Source organism: Triticum urartu, chromosome 3 (assembly GCF_003073215.2).
Source record: "Triticum urartu cultivar G1812 chromosome 3, Tu2.1, whole genome shotgun sequence".
Classification (NCBI taxonomy): domain Eukaryota; kingdom Viridiplantae; phylum Streptophyta; class Magnoliopsida; order Poales; family Poaceae; genus Triticum; species Triticum urartu.
In genome coordinates, this window is record NC_053024.1 from 276,543,677 (window position 1) to 276,556,467 (window position 12,791).

Below are 12,791 nucleotides of genomic sequence, written 5' to 3' on the forward strand. Positions count from 1 at the left end.
CCAATTTTGAAGGAGACTTGTACTCGGTGCTCTACTTGGATGGTGCCGGAGTCACTAAGCCATTGCACTTTGTATGGATGTGGATGCTTCGTCTTGGGCAATTGGAGCTTGGAGCAAAGTTCTTCACTTGCGAGATTATGACAACTTCCTCCATCGATGATGACCTTGACGGATCGTCCATTGATGTCGGCCTTGGTTAGGAATATGTTGCATCTTTGGTCTTCTTCTTGGTGATGCTGAAGAGTCAAGACCTTGGAGACAACAAGAGAGGGACTTGAATCTTCATCGCAAAAGACTTGATCATCTTCGTCTTCATTGTTCACTTGTCGGTGCATGGCCACTTGCTCAAGGGCTTACATTTCTCCTTCACTCATGGAGTCGTAGGTTTCGTCGTTGTTGAGGATCATGGTGCGCTTGTTTGTGCACTCGAAGGACTTGTGGCCTCGGCCTCCGCATGTGAAACATTTGATGGAACTTGTCTTGATGGTCTCATCGGTTGGAGTAGATGATGATGAAGCTTTCGGCTTGAAGTTGCTTGTAGTAGGAGGACGACTTGTGCTTGTCGAAGTCTTCTTGTAACTTGACTTGTCGCCGGTACTTGGTGATGCTCTAGTTGAGGTAGGAGTTGCCGAAGTCGCGGGAGCTTGATAAGAGGAGTCGTAGGTCTTGGACGAGTACTTGGCATATTTGAAGTCATCTTGCACTTGGCGTTCCGCTTTGGTGGCTTGGTGCACTAGCTCGATGAGATTTGAGTATGGTTGGAAGTCGGCGATCTTCTTGATGGGATGGTTGAGGCCATTCAAGAAGCGTGCCATTGTTTGCTCATCATCTTCTGTGACATTGGCTCTTATCATTGCAATCTTCATCTCCTTGTAGTATTCTTCAACGCTCTTGGTTCCTTGCTTGAGTTGTTAGAGTTTCTTGAAGAGATCGTGGTTGTAGTAGGTAGGTACGAAACATGCTCTCATGAAATCCTTCATTTGCGCCCAAGTAGTGATGGGTGGATCACCTCTTGCCTCTCGGCGCTCAATGACTTGTTCCCACCAAATAAGGACATAGTCTTGGAACTCAAGAGATGCCATCGCGATCTTCTTCTCTTCTTCATAATTGTGCAAACGGAAGATCTTGTCAACTTTCAATGCCCATGAAAGGTACTCTTCGAGATTGTTGCTTCCGTTGAACGTGGTCATGGTGAACTGAGCTTGTCGTAGCGTTGCTCTTCATTGTATTGGGGTCGGGGATGATGACGCCCATGTTGTAGATGATTGTTCAACTCGTGGTGCTCTTGACGCGGATGGTTGTCAACCTCATGTTGCTCTTGTCGTGGAAGAGTTCCATTGCCTTCATGCTCTCGATGAACTTGATGGTGTTGGCGAGCTTGTGGGGGAGCTTTGCGAGCTCGAGGAGGAACTTGACGATGCACGCGAGCTTGAAATCTTTGTTCTTGAATTTCTTCGCGAAATGCTTCCTCTTGTTCACGGGCTTGACGGCCTCGGTCGGCAACGGCTCGACTCGAATCGCGTAGAGCTTGTTGTGCCGCCAATGCTTGATTGTCACGGAGTTGTTGTTCTTGACATTGTGTCTCGGCATCTTGTGCATGTTGGTGTAGACACACGCGTTCTTCCTCTTCATGTTGGCGTCGTTGTTGCCATTCTCGTGCTAGCACAAAGGCTTCTTGGGTTTGACGTCGTCGATGCTCTTGCGAGTCGGTGTCGCGTAGAGGATTGAGGTTTGCGTGATGCTCGTTGCGCGCGGCACGTCGAAAAGTGTTCGAAGATGGTGTACTTGAACCGGAGATGGTGTCGTCGAGGTGTCGACGTGAGCGGCTCCGTCTTGAAGAGGACGAAGTTGTAGAAGAGCGATTGACCATCATGGTTCGGATATCGTCTTTGAGGGAACTCAATGATGTGTTGAAGTAGTCCCTTGTACGTTGCTCGGATTGTCGTAGGTCGGTGGCGAGATTGTCGATGCGGTCGCCCAAAGCAAGTTGTTCTTGATGCAAAGCTCGATGTGCGCCAAAGAGTTGCGACTTGGTGACGAAGTTTGTCATGTCGCCATCTTGCTCGAGGAAGAGTGGGTTGGTAGAAGTACTTGGCCTATCCATCATGAGAAAGTGGTGGTGAGTAGGAAAAATGAGAGAACAAAACCAAAGTTACCTTTTCCGAAGATTGTGGATGTAACAAGTACGATCTCACGATGCTATAATAGGGGAATTGGTACCGGGAATTGTTTCTCACACCTACAAGTAAAAGGCTTATGGAGGAGCTCGGTTAGGATGGTGGCAAAAATTTCAAGTAAATGTTAGTCAAGATATCGATAAGGTTGAGAAGATTCACAAAAATGCAAGTAAAACAAATAGATCAAACCCAATGATATCACTAGGAACACACACACGGAAGATAGATGGGATCCGCACAACCAAGGGGTGAGCTCAAAATGTGCAACCACGGAAAATGCTCTTGGTGTGCGAATACTAGAGAGATGCTAGCTCGATTGCTCAAAAGTGCTAGATACGCATGTGCACCAACCTATAAGAGAAACGTGTCGTCTTCAATCCCAACTATGCTACGTATGAGGTGTCGAAGATGATATGCAAAATGGCTCGATGCTATTGTTTACGAGCTCTTTGTAGCTCCTCTTTTGCTTAAAAGCTTCTCTTGTTTTTTTAAGCTAGAGCCAAGTATGATATGAGACAAGTATGTAAGATATGCACGGGAGAGACTTATGGCACTAAGATGGTAACAAGATGACTATGGTGCACAATAGCGTGGCCCAGCAATTCTCAACTTGCTAGTCTCGATGGGTAAGCTACGCGAAATGGCTCGAGTTATCAATGCAAAAGCAAGGGTGAGATGTCGTCGAGGTTACTGTCCGATCTTACGGTAAGAATGAAGTTGTTGAAGCCGGTGTGGTGTCCGAGTTGATGATCGAGTGGCGGCGATGATGATGTCCAAATGCGCCTAAGTAGCCGAAACACCTTAGGACACAAGAGAAACCGCGGTCCGAAACTCAAACAACCACGAGAAGTAGTACGGGAGAACACGAGTGCTAGTTTGGAAGCAAAATGGTGCAAAACAAAAGATGGCCGAAAGTTACTGGATGGTCCGTGCGCACGGAGTAAGTGAGGCCCGTGTGCACGGGGTCTCGAGGGCCCGTGTGCACGGGGTGTGCTAGGAGCGGAAGAAAAGCTCTAGATTCGTGGGGATTTTCCAAGGTAAGGCAATTTCGAGGATTTGGAAGGTGGGGAAGCAGAAGATGGGTAGATCCACTTGCCAAACTCCAAATTCGTGGATCAAAACAACCAAATCTCACAAGATCCAACAAATTGCAAGAAAAAAAATTGGGCTATTTTTGTGGGGATTTTCGAATTTGGACGAAAAACAACAAAATCAAGCTAGCAAATGGGGGGATGGGACTCCAAGATGTGAATCAACCTTGCTCATGATACCAAAATGATATAGGATGAAATCCTAGAGGGGGATCTTTTCACACTTGGAGGGGGAAAAGGGCAAACTCACAAGAACACAAAGAGGAAAACACTCAAACAATTCCCCAATTACACATCCACTAGGATAGCAACATAGGATCCACAAGTCACAAACACCATCAAAGGAAAGATACAATGGCAAAGTTCTTCCCACTCCTAGGAGATGAGGTCTTGAAGATAGTCTTCTCCTAGAGGAGGTCTTGGAATCCACTAGGATTCTTCCCAAAGGGGCCTTGATTCCACAAGTGGGAAGGTAGAAGGAGCAAAGCTCACAAATATCTCATCTCATACTTTGCTAACCCTAAACATAGCCCTAGGTACGGTTTATATAGTCTTGGGGTCGAAGTAGATGAAGAGGGGCTCGGATTGGGGATCACAGCCGTCCATCCCGGGAGGCTCATGCGCACGGGGTAAGTTGGGCCCGTGCGCACGGGGTGCTCCAACGTCGACTTCCTGGGTAGTCCGTGGGCACGGGGTCTCGGGGGCCCGTGTGCACGGGGTCACCAGGGACTTCCAGTTTTGCTGTTGTTGCACTCCGTCTTGGTCCGCGTGGCCTTGGGGTGGTTCTCTTCTCCTTGGGGGTGCTCCTGAGCCTCTTGGTGGTGTTCCTCTTCGTACCTAATGAGGCATAGCGTATCTTGGTGAGGTAGCAACAATGTTCCATTCGTATCCATATGCAAGCTAAGTAGGAAGGAGTTAACCTCGGTTTCCAAAGCACGTGTTCTCGCTCTTGTCATAGGTCCACGTGGGGCTTGATGTGTCGGTGTAGAGTCCATGGGGATGATGGAAGGATGCTCCGCATCACATAGGATCCATGGGTCTTCTACGGGCCGTATAATCGTTCGCCAAACATGGGACATACTCTTCGTGGACCAATAACAGTCCACGAAATGGGCTGTAAACGGGCTAGAGTGGAAAACATTTGTTTTATGGCCCAACCATAATGGGCTGTTAATAGGCCGTATTTGATGATGCTATGAAAACAACCCAACGGGTTAACGGGCCACAAACAGGCCAACTATAACCACGGGCTGAATTTGGCCAACAAGCGAAACAGGCAGTAACAGAATGTAAGTAATCGAATTCTGGAAATGAGCCCAAGAATAAATGGGCCCTTAGAAGGCCGAAAGTTAACACGGGCTGGAAATGGCCGACGGAATAATGGGCCATTAATGGGTATAAAGCGATACACTATTCATTATGGGCAGTTTCACCACGGGCCGTTAATGGGCCCAGAGTTACAAAGGGCCTCTTATGGGCCGAAAGACGTCATGGGCCATACATGGGCCGGAAGTTACAATGGGATGGAATCATACTGGACAGCCCAGATGATGCTACAAGGCCTAATTCGGATAGGCTGTAACGGGTTGTGACTTAGCGGGCTGTAAATGGGCTATATGCGAACGAGCCATTAACAGGCTTTCCATGGGCCGGCCCGCTACCTTTTGACCAAGTCAAACGGGCCGGCCTTTTCAATGGAATGGGCCTCTGTTGGGTCGTGCCACGTGTCGACGTATCATAGGTGCCTTCGGTCCAATGATTGGATGACATCTGTCCCAACTGTGAGCCGACACGTGGTTCGTCTGGCCATTAAGAATTTTACACGTGGAAAATCCCCATTAGTCCGGGCTATTAACGGGTTATCGGATCCAAACCGAAACCTGATAGCTTAACGGGGACCCGTTACGATGGATGCCACGTGTCGGTCACCCTTGACGAAAGCACTTCTATGACACGCAATTTATCATCATGGAAGTGGACACTTCCGTGATGATAATTTTGGTAATATCATGGAACACTTCTACGACAACACAAGTATGACTATCTTGATTCTGTCATAAAATCGTCACGGATGTACATGCATGACAGAAAACGTGACCTACTGTGACAAATACATATCATCACGGAAGTGTATTTTTTTGTAGTGTCATGACTTTAAGTTGCAACAAATGGATGTGAAAAGTGCATTTCTTAATGGTCCTCTGAATGAGTTGGTGTATGTCAAACAACCTCCAGGATTCGAGGATCCCAAGCTCCCCACTCATGTATACAAACTCAAAAAGGTGCTCTATGGCCTTAAACAAGCCCCACGTGCGTGGTATGAGCACCTTACCGAGTTGTTACAAGTTCGTGGGTTTGAAATTGGGAAAATCGATCCCACTCTTTTTACTAAGAGGGTCAAAGGGGATTTGTTCATATGCCAACTATATGTTGATGATATTATTTTTGGTTCTCCTAACAAATCTTTCAATGATGAGTTTGCCGCACTAGTGACTGAGAAGTTTGAGATGTCTATGATGGGAGAGTTGAAGTTCTTTTTCGGATTCGAAGCCAAGCAAAGAAGAGAAGGAACATTCATCAACCAAGCCAAGTATGCCCAAGACATGCTCAAGAGATTCAAGCTAGATGATGTCAAGCTGGTCAAGTTTCCCATGCCAACCAAATGCAAACTTGACAGTGATCCCAATGGTAAAGCGATGGATCAAAAGGTATATCGTTCCATGATTTGATACTTGCTTTACCTTTGTGCATGTAGACCGGATATCATGTTGAGTGTGGGGATATGTACACGGTTTCAAGCCGCACCTAAGGAAAGCCACTATGTGGCGGTCAAGCGAATCTTTCGATATTTGGCTCATACCCCAAACTTTGGCCTATGGTACCCCAAAGGAGCAAGCTTCGATCTCATGGGTTACTCAGACTCTGATTGGGCGAGAGATTGTGTGGAGAGGAAGTTAACTTCTGGAGGGTGCCAATTCCTTGGTCGCTCTTTGGTGAGTTGGTCTTCGAAGAAGCAAAATTGTGTATCTCTCTCGTCCACCGAGGCCAAATATGTAGCCGTCGCAAGTTGTTGTGCACAATTGCTATGGATGAGGCAAACTTTAAAGGATTACGGTGTCACTTATGACAAAGTGCCTCTTCTATGTGACAATGAAAGTGTTATCAAGATCTCTCACAATCCAGTGCAACATAGCATGACGAAGCATATTGAGATTCGTCATCATTTCATTTGGGATCACATCAAGCGTGGAGATATTGAGATCATCTACATCAACACTCAAGAGCAACTAGCGGATATTTTCACCAAGCCTCTATATGAAGCAAGATCTCGCGAGTTAAGGCGTGAGATAAATATCATTGATTTGAGCAATGTGGCTTGAATCTAGGCACACCCCACCACATTCATCATCATATCTTGTTCTAGATGTAGGCATGGACATAGGGGGAGTGTTGTTCTCTAAATGAACTCTTCCTCCCCCCATAATGCATAAATCGATCTAGTCTTTCACATTAGCCATTTTTTTAATGGTACTTGCGCTTCAAATATGAGTTTTGGTCATGGGCCCAAGGTTAAAATCTCCGCGGTGCCATACCTTCTAACTCAAACATAGGTGGCTTCGGCCACCGCCCTCCCCTTGTGATCAACGGTTGTTGTTGGCCTTGAGGTCTTGTGTGTGGGTTTGAGTCTCCTCTTGAGTGGTTTCTTTTTCCTTGCCTTTTACCTTGAGGTGTCTCTTCCTGCTGTTGTAGTTCTCTTGGTCGTTTCGCTTGCATAAGCCTTTTTGCTTTTTTTGCTCCTGCCTGGTTTCGCCTGAGCAGTACTACCGTCGGGCCATCGCGGTACTACCGCTTTTCAGCGGTACTACCACCCTGACCCACGGTACTACCGCCCTGACCCGTGGTACTACCGCGCGGGAAGGTAGAAAGGGGGTTATGTAGTGGGGCGGGGGAGGTTTCTCTCCCCACACCCATTCACTCGCCTCCCTCTCCTCTCTCTCTCTCAGGCGAGGAACAAGCAGCGGAGGGCTGCCGCCAGGCCTCCGTCTCCGAGTCGTCTTCCGCATGTTCGTCCGGTGGGGTCGATCCCCACCTCTTCCTCTTGCCATGGATGTCGGTATTGCCCCCGATATTCTCTTCTTTAGTTCTAGTTCTTGGATCTAGGCTTAGGGCAATATCCGTTGCATTCTTCAATTTTTGGCCAAATCGGTGCTTGAGAAGGATGTAGAAGACTGCTAGAGTAGGTAGATTGAAGTTTTAACCGCGGATATTTGAATTTGGCATCTCCGGTACTATTGGATATCACCACGGAAGTAGTCAGCCTATTGAATTCCGCCTCAAGCAGTACTACCACTCCTCGGAATGGTACTACCGCTCGGAGGTGCGGTACTACCGCTCAGAGGCTCCAACTTCAGATCTTCACCGTTTTAACTTCACTCTTCTGTGTTCTTTCTCTCTGGGCTTATGTTTTTTCCCTCTTTTGTGTTCTTTTGTGTGTGTTCTAGGTGGTAGTAGCTCCGGGCATCAGGCTCGTCGCAAGAACCCCTCACGTACCACTGTCTCCAAGCGCTACCGTTCTGCCGATGTGTCTGTAGGGAACACCATTCCAAAGGGTGGCTCTGTGCCTGCTCGTGCCTCAGGCGAGTAGCCACGTCAGAGAGTCAAAGTGATAGCAACCAATAACAAGGGGCCCAAGAGCGCTCATCAGATGTCTGCTCTGGAGTTTGGCACGACAAGGAAGCGCAATCCGTACCGAGAGCCGCAGGATCCTTCACTAGTTCATCGTATGTTCTCGAACAGGTTTCAGCAGTCCATTTTCCATGATGTGTTGAAGACAAAGAAGAATCTGTATGTAAAAGTGAAGTCAGTGAATCTCTCTCACATGGAGAGGGACTTGCCTTACTTTGGAGAGTGAGGGAGTCCTGGATTAGGGGGTGTCCAGATGGCCGGACTATACCTTCAGCCGGACTCCTGGACTATGAAGATACAAGATTGAAGACTTCGTCCCGTGTCCGGAAGGGACTTTCCTTGGCGTGGAAGGCAAGCTTGGCGGTACGGATATGTAGATCTCCTACCATTGTAACCGACTTTGTGTAACCCTAACCCTCTCCGGTGTCTATATAAACCAGAGGGTTTCAGTCCGTAGGACAACATATAGAACAACAATCATACCATAGGCTAGCTTCTAGGGTTTAGCCTCTCCGATCTCGTGGTAGATCTACTCTTGTACTACCCATATCATCAATATTAATCAAGCAGGACGTAGGGTTTTACCTCCATCAAGAGGGCCCGAACCTGGGTAAAACTTCGTGTCCCTTGCCTCCTGTTACCATCCGGCCTAGACGCACAGTTCGGGACCCCCTACCCGAGATCCGCCGGTTTTGACACCGACATTGGTTCTTTCATTGATAGTTCCTCTGTGTCGTCGCCGTTAGGCTTGATGGCTCCTACGATCATCAATAGTGATGCAGTCCGGGGAGAGACCTTCCTCCCCGGACAGATCTTCGTCTTCGGCGGCTTCGCACTGCGGGCCAATTCACTCGGCCATCTGGAGCAGATCGAAAGCTATGCCCCTGGCCGTCAGGTCAGATTTGGAAGTTTAAACTACACGACTGACATCCACGGGGACTTGATCTTCGACGGATTCGAGCCACTGCCGAGCGCGCCGCACTGTCACGACGAGCATGATCTAGCTCTGCCGCCGAACAGTGCCCTGGAGGCCGCACCCGCATCGGCTTTGACCCTTAATTCGGAGCCAACGGCGCCGATCGAGGATGGGTGGTTGGACGCCGCCTCAGGGGCTGCGATCCCAACGGCGATCGAGCCAAACACCAGCCCCGCACTCCACGAGACTCGTGACTCCAAGGAGCCGGACTCCTCTCCAGACTCCGAACCCTCCGCGCCCCTGCCGATCGAATCCGATTGGGTGCCGATCATAGAGTTTACTACCGCGGACATCTTTCAGCACTCGCCTTTCGGCGATATTCTGAAGACACTAAAGTCTCTCTCTTTATCAGCAGAGCCCTGGCCGGACTACGGTCAGCAAGGTTGGGATACGGACGATGAAGAAATTCAAAGCCCACCCACCACCCACTTTGTAGCCACTGTCGATGATTTAACCAACATGCTCGACTTCGACTCCGAAGACATCGACGATATGGATGCCGATGAAGGAGACGATGAAGAACCAGCGCCTATTGGGCCCTGGAAAGCCACCTCGTCATATGACGTATACATGGTGGACGCACCAAAAGATGACGACGAGGAGCGGAAGGACGCACCGAAGGCTTGTTCCCCCGAGAAGCAGTCAAAGCGGCGACACAAGCGCCGCCCCAAATCCTGCCTCGACAGAAATAACGATCACACAGACCCAGCGCTGGAGCAGGGCGAACCGCTACCGGACAACAGCAACCCGGATAATCAAACCAAACAAACAAATTCTATCAAGGATAATGGTCCGGACAACATAACGCCGGACAGGCACCCGGAGCAGCAGAATGCCCGTAAAAGGCTTGTTGCCACCGCGAGGAGTCTTAAAAAGCAGAAGCAAAGGCTCAAGGCTGCGCAAGACACACTCCAAATCAGATGGAGTAAAATACTCAGCACAGCAGCGAGGTACGACGACAATCGCCCCTCCAAGAGCTACCCAAAGCGGAAGCTGCTACCTGAATTCAATGAGGAGGCCTCAGACCCCCCACAACCAAATATCAAAGCAGCCACCTGGCCGGATAGACGACGCCTCTACCAACACAGAGCGGCATACAACACCACTCACAATACAACACGAGACCCATGCGAGGGCTCGCACCCAAAGGACGGCGCAACAAGATCCATCTATGGACCACGCAAGCACGCCCCAGCATATAATGCAACACAACAAACATCCAAACAATGCGGTACACCCAGCTACAGGGGTGCCGCACACCCCCTATGTTTCACCGATGAGGTGTTGGACCATGAATTTCCAGAGGGATTCAAACCCGTAAACATAGAGACATACGACGGAACAACAGACCCTGGGGTCTGGATTGAGGACTACATCCTTCATATCCATATGGCTCGAGGAGATGATCTCCACGCCATCAAGTACTTACCCCTCAAGCTCAAAGGGCCAGCTCGTCACTGGCTTAAAGGCCTCCCCGAAAGCTCCATTGGAAGTTGGGAAGAGCTCGAAGACGCCTTTTGGGCAAATTTTCAAGGGACTTATGTCCGACCTCCGGATGCGGACGATTTGAGTCATATAACTCAACAGCCCGGAGAGTCAGCCCGAAAGCTTTGGAACAGGTTTCTTACTAAAAAGAACTAGATTGTCGACTGTCCGGACGCCGAAGCCTTGCCAGCTTTTAAGCATAGCGTCCGTGACGAATGGCTCGCCAGACACCTCGGCCAAAATAAGCCGAGAATGATGGCCGCATTAACAAGCCTCATGACCCGCTTTTGCGCGGGTGAGGACAGCTGGCTAGCCAGATGCAGCACCAGCGACCCCAGTACATCTGAAGTTAGAGATGGAAACGGGAAATCACGGCACAACAGCAATAACAAAAGCCGGAATAAAGAAGACCAGCACGAAGGGCATGGCAGTAAACGCCGGATTTAAAAGCTCTCGGCCAGGTCAAAACCCGCCCTCTAAAGGCACCAGGGATGAACTGTCCAGCCTCAACAAAATTCTGGACCAAGTATGTCAGATCCATAGTACCCCTGGTAAACCTGCTAATCATACCCACAGAGAATGTTGGGTCTTCAAGCAGTCCAGCAAGCTCAACGCCGTACACAAGGGGGAGGATACACCAAGTGAAGACGAGGACGAGCCTCCCAAGCAAGACACTGGGGAACAAAAGAAATTTCCACCAGAAGTCAAAACAGTAAACGTGTTACACGTGATCAAGGAAAAAAACAACGCGGCACTCCCAGGAAAATATACCCAAGTGCCTGTCACCGCGAAGTCCTGCCATTGGTCGTCTCAACCGATCACTTTCGACCATCGCGATTACTCAGCAAGTATCCGACACGCAGGATGGGCTGCCCTAGTATTAGACCCAGTAATTGGCGGATATCACTTCACACGAGTCTTGATGGACGGTGGCAGCAATCTAAACCTAATATATCAGGATACAATCCACGGGATGGGGTTAGACCCAACAAAAATTCGCCATAGCAATACTACCTTTAAAGGAGTAACGCCAGGCCCAGGGGCTCGTTGTACGGGCTCCCTCCTACTACAAGTTATATTCGGCTCCCCCGATAACTTCCGTCGCGAGCATTTAACCTTCCAGATCGCTCCGTTCCAAAGTGGCTATCAAGCACTGCTCGGACGCGAAGCTTTCACTCGCTTTAATGCAATACCACACTACGCCTCCCTCACACTCAAGATGCCCGGTCCACGTGGCATCATTTCAGTGAACAGAAATATCAAGCGATCTCTACGCGCCGAAGAGAGTGCGGCTGCCTTGGCAGCCGCACACTAAAGGCGCCCGGACCAGCGAAAGCATCCAATAGGTCGTCAAGACCTCAGACACAACTAATCAAGTCCGGCGCTGCTATTTATACCGAATAAATGGTGATACCCCCATTTTTCAATACAAGGGGCTCAACGCGCGCAGACAAGTGGCAATTTCTTCTCATCTTGAATTATACATGGTTTCTATAAAAACTATCTTTTTGCACGACAACTTTTTCACCTAAATTCCTCTCTTTTACAGACGATCATCGTGCTACACCCGTCCAGGATACGGCACAACGGAGACACAGGCGCAGACGTGCAGCAGGGACCCGCTCCAAGGATTCTTTTTAGATTAAGACCCTGCATAAACCTTTTTTACTGTCTCTTGTTGATACATATCCATCGTTGAGAAGGATGCAGACGTCTTGGCATGTGGCCACACCAGAACAATGCACGTACCTGGACACAAGGGGCTTCTTACAAAGGCCATTATTTAGGCCCGGTTTATACCACAAAGACTGAATACCTTAGGGAGTGTTCGACGTCGCGAGTTTGGCCCTATATGCATCAGCTCCGAATCATTGTCTTTGGTCAAATGTTGGGTTTGCCCGGCTCCTGTGTTTTGGTGCCTTACGTTCCGCTTTACCGGCTAAGGTAGCACCAGGAGAACTACTGCGATTGTGCCCTGGTTCATCCGGACGAGCACCTCAGTAGAGAAAGTCGAAAACTGACTGTCATGATATAGCATGAGACTGGTCAACCACTCGATGACCTGTTTGAATGTTAGAATTCCTCTGCCTTAACGAAGGGCCGTTTTCCGGCCAGGCATGTACGCACCCCAGGATCGGGAGAGTGTGGAGCCACCAGGGGCTATCTAGTAGCCCCACTGTCAAACTCCTATGGCTAAGTGAAAGTGCTAAAGCATTATAGTCTGGTTGCCTCGCTCGCTCCGCTATCACCTCCTTAATAGGACCAAGACGTTGGGTTAAGTGTGAATGCGTGTTTTTTGCGAGCACCTCCGCATTATATGCGTGGGGGTTGAAGCCGACGGCTGCAATCTTTCAGGTTATACACATGTATACATAA